The following is a 9,788-nucleotide window of genomic DNA, read 5'->3' on the forward strand; positions in this document are numbered from 1 at the left end:
AGAGCACAGGGTGCCAGTGTCGAATTTGCCAATCTTGGTGTTCTCTGGCAAATTCCAAACAAGCACAACCCCCACCTGTGGACATCAGGCCCTCATACCACCTTCATGGAGTCTGTTTCTGACCGTTTGAGCAGACACATGCACATTTGTGGCCTGCTGTAGGTCATTTTGCAGGGCTCTGGCAGTGCTCCTCCTGCTGCTCCTTGCACAAAGGCAGAGGTAGCGGTCCTGCTGCTGGGTTTTTGCCCTCCTATGGCCTGCTCCACGTTTCCTGATGTACTGGCCTGTCTCCTGGTAGCGCCTCCATGCTCTGGACACTGCGCTGACACAGCAAACCTTCTTGCCACAGCTTGCATTGATGTGCCATCCTGGATGAGCTGCACTACCTGAGCCACTTGTGTGGGTTGTAGACTCCGTCTCATGCTACCAATATAGTGAAAGCACCGCCAGCATTCAAAAGTGACCAAAACATCAGCCAGGAAGCATAGGAACTGAGAAGTGGTCTGTAGTCACCACCTGCAGAACCACTCCTTTATTGGGGGTGTCTTGCTAATTGCCTATAATTTCCACCTGTTGTCTATCCCATTTGCACAACAGCATGTGGAATTTATTTTTCAATCAGTGTTGCTTCCTAAGTGGACAGTTTGATTTCACAGAAGTGTGATTGACTTGGAGTTACATTGTGTTGTTTAAGTGTTCCCTTTATTTTTTTGAGCAGTGTACTTAAAGTAATGTTGCCCTCATTCCTCTAAATCAAGCACTATTGGCAAGTGAATGCATACAACTGCCAAAATAATGGAAACACTTGAGTAAATGAGGGATACAAACTACATTTGTGCCATTATTTATATTTTGTTGGTGGCCCACTTATTAGGGCATGTACAAATCACTGCGTGTGGCTTTGCATTTAACAGAAACACACCTCTTTAAAGACCACCGAGTCTGAGAAGGGCACCTCCATCCTGAAGGTCTTCAAGGTGTTGTCCAGGGATCTCTGCTCCTGAACATTGAAGCCTCTGGCGTTGCACTCTGCAACAGTTAGCACCATGGTGGGAAAGGTGATGTTCAGCAGCTCCACATCAAGGTTGAAGGTCCCCAACTCAAGCACAAACACTGCCTGCTCAGGAACTGTGTCTAAGGGTGTGTCTGTTCAATGGCAAACAAAGGAAAACATTGTGCAATGCGATACAATGGAAGTTGAAAATTGACATTTGTTATTGGATATGTCCGGGTATTGCCTCCCCGTTTCAGTACATTTTCTTCTGTTTTGTGCCTAATGAACAACCCAGGCATCCCGAATTACCATAGGCACTATTTAACTAAACCAGACTCACAGTTGCGAACTTGTGGAGGCCTGGCCATCGGAGGTGTTGTGATAGGGAAGAGGACTTTGTAGCTGGTGTCCTCGTGTGCGACCTCCTCGATCCACAGAAACTCAAGCATGGACTCAATGGTGTAAGTGACAAAGTACTGGTCATCCTGAATATGGCTCTGTAAGGGAGACGAATGATGCAGTCAGGCTGTAATACACAATTGGAGTGCAAAAACAGGTCAATGTTCCGTATAAGCCAGAAAGTTAAATACAATTATTCTACCGCTTGTCCTTTAGCCGCTCGTAATTTAAGACAAAATATCCAAAGGAAAGTATTGTTTACCAGACTTTAGACTGCTGGTAGGTATATGGTTGTCAACTTGCATTTCTGGCGGTGTGCATTTTCAAAACAACTGACACGCAAAAGTAACCACTTGCACAATATGTAAACAGCAGCCGAGTGTTGCTTGCATTCAGTTGACAGTGGAAAAGCTACCGGCTCCCTAAAATGTCAGGTAAACAATACTTTAGTGTGGATATTTGGTCTCAAATTTCAAGCGGCTAAAGGACAAACTGCAAAGACAAGCTGTAGAGTATGTTTAAGTGTCATTTTATGCAACATTCACACAATCCATTGTATATTAGCCTGATTAAGCAGATAATTGATCAATAAGAAACATTTTACACAAGACAACGTTCTAGGAGTTTACCCATGAGAGATGGCAAAGGGTTACTGCAAAGCACTGACAACTGCTGCAGTAAAAAAAGGCTCTACAAATAAGACATAGAAATTAAACAGGAACATTTTACTCATCCAACGCTGACCTTGAAATAGCCGCCAACCGCCCCCCGGAATTTCAACAATAATATGAGCCTCTATGAATAAAACCGAGTAGTTTCTGGCAGCCATTTCCTCAGTGTCCAGCCTCTTCGCGTCAATTCCCTTCAAATGGTGAAAGCATCAGAGGAGAAAAGTGGGTCTATGTGCTTGGGCATGTACCAGGTGATCACTTCTGGAGTAAAGGCCACTGCCTCTGCAGAGAAACAAGAAGCCAAGTGCACATCATAACAGAACATTTTGCAACTGAAAACAAATGTACCATTATTTGGAAAAAGTTCACCCCAAAACATTTCCCAACTGAACACTACATAACACAAATGAAAGTCTTGTCTAGAGCCAATTAAGAACTGGGTTTAAAGGATCTTAAATTATTTCACACTCAACCTGGTGTTGGACAAACAGCCGTGGCATCTATTCGAGTAACCAGCCACTTCTGCTCAAAGAAGGTTGAGGTTGAGAGCACCCGCATCAGAACCCCAGCTACCTGTTCAGGGGGCAACCACACCAGGGCTGTGTTCAGTAGGGCAAACCGTATTAACAATATGTTGCAGAGTTCAGGTAGGGCCACCATTTCCAAATGTTTGCTCTACTGAACATGACCCAGTTCATGGAGGAAGTGGAGAAAGTCAGCTTACATTCTGGAGGTATGTCTCCTCTGCATTATGAGGGCTTCTTAACACCAGCCGTGTGGGAGTGTTGGCTATTGCATAGCCCTTTCTTTGGACCTCATCCAAATTCATGACCTTGCTAGGACTAAAGACGATTGCTGTCATTTTGTATCCTGAAGCAACAGCCTGTCTCAGGAAATCGAAATATGAATTAAACAAAACTGTCAACAAACGCACATTTTGTTTAGCGCCATCCTGTCATGTTGTAGTGAAATTACAGAAACTGAAATATGGCTACCTCAGCTCCTCTCCGGAAGTTGGCGCTCCTTGCTTTCGGGCCCCCAGTGGGCTGTTCGGGGATGGTTTGGATGTCTGGAAGTCAATTTTATAGATAACTTTGACACCTTCTGGAAACAGAAGATACTCTACAGGAATTACAGAGTCCATCCAAATCATCTTGGCTCCTGGAGCTCCTGGAGCTACAATAATCTTTTAGCCAGTACACTGGGTAGCGTTGGAGTCAACATGGGCCAGCATCCCTGTGGAATGCTTTCTACTCCTTGTTGAGTCCATGCTCTGACAAATTGAGGCTGTTCTGAGGGCAAAAGGGTGTGCAACATAATATTAGGAAGGTGTTTTGTACACTCAAGAGTACATTCTATAGGCCCTATTGAGTATTCCCTACAATGCTTTTACTGCGGCACCTAGAATAGTTTAAGCTCTACAAGCCTATATGTATTTCATATACAGTTATTTGCATTGGGGGCATGTATTTGACCTTGGAACATGTTTTAAAACCCACATTTAATGCAAATGTTACGTAAATACGAACAAATATGAATTATTGTTAATGTTTCATATATCATGAAGTTATTGACACTTTGTACTATTACGTGGGGGACTTTTATTGTGAAATTCTTTCTAACGTCCGTGACCCGGAAATATATTTATTTGACTGTTGCTCATCCAAAAAAACGTAGGTTGCTAGCTTAACCGCCTTGTTTACAATTAATCAATCGCTGTAACGAGTTTGCGGTGTGTCTTTGGAAACGTACAGAGTTCTCCTTCTTCATCCCATTTCAGGGAAAAGAACATGAGCAAAGATTCACAAATGAGGGCAGCAATAAATCAGAAATTAATTGAAATGGGGGAACGGGATCGGTAAGCAAAACACATTCACATGCGTGTATAGTGTAACGCTACTGATGGAATGTGAAACAAAACCAGCTGGTTGAAAGCTAACAGGCAGATAAAAACAGCACATACGGACATGTTATTCTTGTACATTTGATTTGACCGTGATTGATTGCTTGACCACAGGTTGAAAGAACTGCTCAGGGCGAAGCTGGTAGAATGTGGGTGGAAGGATCAGTTGAAAGCACACTGCAAAGGTATTTCTGTCTTCCTGCCTGTCAATCTGTGTATGTGGCTTGAGGCGAAGGGGGGTTAGTTGTTGTGACCTATATATAAAAATATACCTGTAGTATTTTTGTATTTTATTCCGGATCCCCATAACATACACATAACTCAGTCGGTGCAAGCATCTGAACCATTTGGCCCTTGAGACATTTCCCTGCTCTTCTTCTATGCAGATGTTATCAGAGAAAAGGGCTTGGAACACATAACAGTGGAGGACCTGGTAGCAGAAATCACACCAAATTGAAGAGGTATGCAGAACATAAATACTCACCACACCATTTCAGCTAATATGTTATTGTAGATACCTTTTTGTTCCTCCTGAGTCTCCAACTACTATGGAACTGTGACTTTGCTAACAACTATGTTATGTTATTTTTCTTGCAGCACTTGTACCAGATAGTGTGAAGAAGGAACTATTACAGAGAATCAAAACTTATTTAGCTCAACACTCTACCTTGTGAATTTTTTGTTTCCGCTGATGTTATGTTATTTTTACTTTTTTTTTTTATATTGATTTAGTTTGTTCTTATGCTATAATTTTAACAATAAAGCCATTGTTATGTTTTGTCATTAAGAGTCCAGTAACATCCTTATTGTAAATTCCATCTTGGACACTTTCAATACTAAAAGGTGAATTTTTTTGACAGAAGTAGATTTTCTTATGTCCCCTTTATTCAATGATAATTGATGCCACTTTACATAGCTTCTGTCTCTGACGTTTCAACCAAAAATACACTATAACAATAAGTCTTACTTAACTACCATCATCGCATGACTTAGTCAAACCTACCTGTGGAGATGTTTCCATAGAGGCCTCATATTACACAATACGTTTTGTTTCCTAGTGAATGAATGCATCCTCAGATGTTATGTCAAAGTACTTTGTGGTTAGGCCATTGTATCACTTGGCAGTTAGGTCATTGTAACACTGCTCATGTGAAAGAAGCCGGGTTGTTCTTTTCTATTGTGCAATGTGGGTAGATTTATTGTTTTGTCTTGACAACATCTCACGAAATACAGTAGAGTAACATAATTGCTTCCAGTCCTGTCCTGCTCTTTATGAAATACAATTCTGACTGCAGGAATGTCCACCAGAGCTGTTGCCAGATAATTGAATGTTAATTTCTCTACCATAAGCCACCAACTACGTTTTAGAGAATTTGGCAGTACGTCCAACCGGCCTCACAACCAAAGACCAGTTGTATGACTTCATGTGGACGAGAGGTTTGCTGATGTCAGAGTGCCCCATGGTAGCTTTGGGTTATATTGTATGGGCAGGGCAGGCATAAGCTACAGACAGCAAACACAATTGCATTTTATCGATGGCAATTTGAATGCACAGAGATACCATGAAGAGATTCTGAGGCGCATTGTCGTGCCATTCATCTGCTTCCATCATGTTTCAGCATGATAATGCACAGCCCCATGTCGTAAGGATCTGTACATTATTCCTGGAAGCTTAAAATGTCCCAGTTCCAGGTGACAGTCCCAGGTGACAGACATGTCACCTATTGAGCATGTTTAGGATGCTCTGGATCTACATGTAAGTTATCGTGTTCCAGTTCCCACCACAGCCATTGAAAGGCTGTGTCGCGCTACAAGATGCAAATGGTGGTCACACCAGATACTGACTGGTTTTCCTGTCTACGTCCCAACTTTTTTAAAGGTATCTGACCAATAGATGCATATCTGTATTCCCAGTCATGTGAAATCTATATATTAGGGCCTAATGCATTTATTGCAATTGACTGATTTCCTTATATGATCTGTAACTCAGTAAACAGTCAAATCTATGAAATTGTTGTATGTTGCGTTTATGTTTTTTTCAGTATAGATCAAGCAATATCTGAATTAGATAATGACGTAAACGTCCAGTCTCGAGTTTTAAAATGTACCTTACAATATTTTACCGCAAACTCATCCATTTTACTATGGTTTTATTCCTTTTCCTAATTTTCTCATTTAACTGTAAGATGTAAATATTGTGTTTTTTATTGTTCCTGGAGGCTGTTGCTGTCGTGATAACCAAAAGATACCTGTGTTGTTAGTAACTAAGTAATCTCAGCACTCAAGAACGAAAATCTCACTCCAGTAAATGTTACATAATGGAAAAAGGCCCGACTGCCTCCCAAGATCCTGGTGAACTTTTACCGCTGCACGGTCCAGAGCATTCTGACTAACTGCGCCACAGTCTGGTTTGGCTGATGGTCCATGGCCGACCGGAAGGCCCTGCAACGGGTGGTGAAAACAATCCAGCACATCACTGGTGCCCAGTTCCCTGCCATCGTAGACCTCTAGCGCAAGCGGTGTCTGTGTAGGGCGTGCGGCATCATCAGGGACGCTCAACGTTCCCACACTAGCAGGCTCAAGAACAGTTTCTTTCCAGCTAACCCTGCTGAACTCTGTGACATGGCACAAGCCATATCCACCCGCCCACCACTTAGTACTACCTCTCAGGGACCTTGCTGCATTACTCTCTTTACGGTACTACTGGACTCTGATATTGCTTTGCAAAATACATTATTCAGTTGTACATGTACATGTCTACCTCTGTAACCTCATTGCTGCTATCCCTGTATTTCAGGGATAGCATGTCTCCTTACACTTTCAATTTGCCTTCATTGCACATTTATGCATCCCACTTAATACATTTTACTTAATTGTTTCACTTGTACATTTTTTGTACCCTTTATTTGCACTTCTGGTCAGATGCTAACTGCATTTCGTTGTACCGTACATGTACTTGTTCAATGAAAATAAAGTTTCATCTAATCTAATAATGTCTGTCCGTGACAGATTACTGTGTGAGTGACCATCATGCATTGAAGGTCACACAGCTATGGCTGAACCTGTCCCACCCCACATATTCTCCTTTTGTCCCTTAACAGTTTTTAAATTATTATTTTTTCATTTCTAATTTAACCTTTATTGTAACAGGGAAGACATATTGAGAACTAGGTCTGTTTTACAAATGCGTTAGAGTACCTGCTGTCCCTTCTTTCAAGTTTGACTATTGTCCAGATATGTGGAGGTGATTAACCTCTTGTTCAAGTTGGACTATTGTCCAGATATATGGAGGTGATTAACCTCTTGGTGACCTGTCAACATGATGTGAAAGAATCCCACATACTTTTCTTCTACACATGACTGCTCACATATGAGCAGTTAAAGTTACAATCTGTAATTCCAACAGCCTGACCCTGGCACCTGGGATGGGACTGGTTGAAATGTAACCAATCAATTTTGTGGATGGAGCTATGGATGCAAGGACTAACAGTCCATGAGATTGGCATGTTTTATTTAAGTTGCGGCTTTATATAGTTAATTTTCAAACAAAAACATAAACAAAAGAGTAATACCGCTTTAAATGTAGGTTCATGATATAAGGCAGTTCTACAGCAGAAAAATAGACCTTTAAGTGCCTTGAAGATGTTTTTAGCAAACAATGCCAGTACATTTTAAAGCCATTTTAAGAAGGTTCCTTGTTTGACATGTAAGCTCTCATATTTGAATTTGAATCGATTTGTAACTATAATTCATAAAAGTTTTACTTTATGTTTATGGTATATAGAATATCAATATCTCCCTTTAATTAAATCCTTATGTGAAGAGATCATTGGAATATCTTGATAAAATATCCTGTGGCCCTCAATCCTCAAGAATACATTCATTTTTAGGGTAAAGAATGTTGTTTAAATGTTGTTTTACATTTAAACATAGCATGTGGCTATTTTTGGCAAGGCAAGTGTTTCATATTTTACAGGAACATTTGTGACTGGAAAATGGAATAAAAAGCATAATTTATAAACCACTTACAAACTATTGTCATAATCTAATATAACGTTAATACATTTTTCTGCAAACCTATATGTTTGACATGCAGAAACAAGTTAAACTTCTTTAGATTAATCAAAGAAATCATTAATGAATTAAAGGTCATAGCAATACGTTTGATTAATAAGTCATCAGAATGCTCCCTTAAGTGTAGTTATTTCCTTGAAATGATACTATTGAACTGTGCATGCAGGCAAGTAGGCATCGTGTAATTTCTAAGATATGCCTTCATATGATTTTCATATTTTAAATGATATGATGTTAAGAGGAAGATAAGACCTCTTTCCCTTCTGATAATTTTATTGTCTGACAGTTTAATGTGTGTGTGTTTGTGTCACTTGAAGTGTGTGCGTGTGTTTGTGTCACATTATTGACAGAGCACAAGCGTCCTGTTGGGGCAGGCGCTGTGAGCTCAAGAGGCTCTCTCTCTCTCTCTGTACAGAGACATATAGTGTAGCCTATCTGAACATTTTGCCCGACAGGTAATTTCTTATCTCAACCAATTTAATTTTGACTTATATTAATAAGGGTATTTGTGTGTATGCATGTGTCTGTGCAACACAAACATAGGCACAGACACATGCATACACACACACAATATGCACACGTACTGTACATGGATTTTGTATTGTATATATGTGGTAGTGGTGGAGTAGGGGCCTGAGGGCACACAGTCTGTGAATGTATTGTGATGTTTTTAAAATTTTATAAACTGGGGATCCATATTAAATACAAATGTTTTGGCACATTTTTCATTTAAAGACTAATTGCAGATTTAGCCAATTTCAATAATAGCCTATTAACTGTCTGAAATAAATTGGCTTTGAGGAGTATAACTGAATTGTCATCATACAATATAAATGCTTATGGTGTGTATGCATGCTAATTTATTATGTAAAATGTTGCAGTGGCGTCGAACAGACCAGTTGTTGCGACTTTGAACGGGCCAGTTGTAGCTTCTGAAGTTGCATTATCGGACGGACCCATTGTGGCGACGTCGGACCCATTGTGACAACGGGCCATTCCCACTGTCTCCCTTAATGGGTGATTATTCTGTCATAAATGATCGGGAGACTGGTGCAGGAATGCGTAATAGGGTTTTTCATGAAGCCCAAACTATGGTGTGCCGTGTGACAGACATATAAAAACATAGGGTAGAAACCCAAAACAAAAGTGCGTGGAGTACCTTGAATAAATAACACATGCGCACAATGATTAACACGAGACGAGGCCCGTAATCATCTGCACGAAAGCCAAAACACATAGCACAGGTACTCACACGCACCAACGGACATTGTAACAATAATTGACAGCCCAATGGAAACCAAAGGGCACATATATACAAATACTAATCAGTGGGAATAGGGGACAGGTGTGCGTAATGAAAGTTCCGGAGGAATCCGTGAAACTATAGAATATTCAATAGTCCTACAAAAGCACGCAGGCATTGCAAGGATGGAGTGTGCTAGACAGCATTGACACTTGCCGCTTGCCTTTTTTCTGTGGTGTTGCTCAAGTAAGATAACCTTCAATATTTTTTGCTATTTATATTTTCTGTTATTAAAAGATTGTTTATTATATTAAGTCCCTGACTATTCACATCTTTTCACTCACCAGACGCTCAAAACATTTACCAGTGACCCCAAGAGTTGGGAGAATAAATGGAGCTGCACAACTTACAATTGAGGGAGAAGGTAGGATGACTATTGGGGCCATGTCTCCAGCAGCTCTTTGTTTTTTCAATGGATGTAACCTTAATATGAAGACGCTCTTA

General features: G+C 40.6%; 1 pseudogene; it reads left to right on the forward strand.

Annotated features, from left to right (window-relative positions):
* Nucleotides 1-3,726: 3,726 nt before the first annotated feature.
* LOC118378825 (transcription and mRNA export factor ENY2-like) lies at nt 3,727-4,750 on the forward strand (annotated as a pseudogene).
* Nucleotides 4,751-9,788: the final 5,038 nt, after the last annotated feature.

Source organism: Oncorhynchus keta, unplaced genomic scaffold (assembly GCF_023373465.1).
Source record: "Oncorhynchus keta strain PuntledgeMale-10-30-2019 unplaced genomic scaffold, Oket_V2 Un_contig_2186_pilon_pilon, whole genome shotgun sequence".
Taxonomy (NCBI): Eukaryota; Metazoa; Chordata; class Actinopteri; order Salmoniformes; family Salmonidae; genus Oncorhynchus; species Oncorhynchus keta.